At 42.2% G+C, this 1,562-nt stretch overlaps 1 pseudogene; it reads right to left on the reverse strand.

Annotated features, from left to right (window-relative positions):
- Nucleotides 1-495: 495 nt before the first annotated feature.
- Nucleotides 496-891, reverse strand: LOC149146318 (kinesin-like protein KIN-12E pseudogene; annotated as a pseudogene).
- Nucleotides 892-1,562: the final 671 nt, after the last annotated feature.

The raw sequence follows: 1,562 nt of genomic DNA on the forward strand, positions 1-1,562 counted from the left end.
GAACCATGTGACAGAAAACTGTCATGGTCTACTGCACTGGTCTCCTCCTTGTCATGTTGCCCACCCTGCACAAAAGTTGAAGACTCTCGTCGCCGTTTCCTTAATATGGAAGGTGTATTTCTGAAGCTCTTGGCTGGACTCTTTAAGAAAGATTCTGGGCTTTTGTCATAAGAACCCCATATAGAGTAAGGAGTAGAACAGTTAACTGATGACATTATCATTTGTCAAACACCAAGAGGGCTGTATGCCTGCTGAAGATGGCTACATGAATTTATAAGATCACAGTTAATAAATGAACAATCCAAGCTAGGCAGACGAGGGGGTTCATAGAACAAACACTCAGAAATTGGACTTTCTGCCTGCACACTCAAAGCTTCCACCTTCAAATTGACTGCTTTCTCATCAAATGTCAAATTCAACATATCAGGGCCAGATCTACCATCCTGACGGTCGATCTTTAAATCATGAATAACAGGTTTACAGTATTGCAACATCTCATCGCTGTGCTAATTTTAAAGTGCTAAGTGTCTCCATTGTGCAGCAATTAGAAGGGCTGACATTGGCAATGATAGTCGTTTTAGAGTTTTCACCAAGAGAATCCTGGAGAAGAAATGTAAGTTTGGAGTCACGATATGGTACATGTTGTGCTTTCCCATTGGCAACATTTGCAAGATTCATGATTACGAGCATGAGAGTTGAGAGTGATTCGTTGATGTTTGAGGCCTCTTTCAAGCGCTCACCTTCAGCACCTAAACTCTTTTGTCTCTCTGAACCTGCCAGATCAACTAAATTTAGGCGTCCAAATCTATGATGAGTCACCGACTGACTCTCCCACTTGCTTTCAATTATACAAGTGAATACACTATGCGAGCGGCTACTAGCACGGTTCATATTAGTTGATGCAACTTTCCTGTTGGCCGCTCCCTACAGGAGTAGCCGAATAACATCATTAACCCCTTTCACCTCAACTTCTAAAAGATTCTCAACATACACTCCTTTCTTGGCATATTCCCTCATCTGTAAATTTGTTGATGATGGCTCCAGGAGATCTGCAACCTGCTCATTGTATATTTCTAGAAAGGAACACTTGCAAATAAATTTCAATTTTTCTTCTTTTCGAGCATCTTCTTCCTTACAGATCCTTGCAAACAAATGCTCAAAAACACGAGGCGTCATTCCACGGTTTGAACTCAGGTTTTTTGCTCTGCGCCCTCAATATCACCAAGCATGGTATGTGTTTTCCCACTCCCAGTCTGAATAACATATGATTCAGAAACAAGAAAGTTTGATAGAAACCCAAAAGAAAATCCTAAAAGGGATGTTGCATATATTACGAACAGAGGATTGGAAGGAAGCAATATAGAAGTTGTGTCTATTGGAGCGGGATCTGAACCTCTTGATATATCGTTGCGCCCTGAATTAGATCCTGGTCTTGCAGACTCATAACCTCGGACATCACCATGCCATGAGCCTGAACCAAGCCTTTCAGACTCATAACCCCTGCTATCACCACGCCGGGAACCTGAGACTGCACCTGGCCTCTCAGAATCATAACGAGTAAC

The sequence above is a fragment of the Pinus tabuliformis genome, chromosome X, assembly GCF_031772625.1.
Source record: "Pinus tabuliformis cultivar Carrire ecotype Pingquan chromosome X, CPIR1, whole genome shotgun sequence".
Taxonomy (NCBI): Eukaryota; Viridiplantae; Streptophyta; class Pinopsida; order Pinales; family Pinaceae; genus Pinus; species Pinus tabuliformis.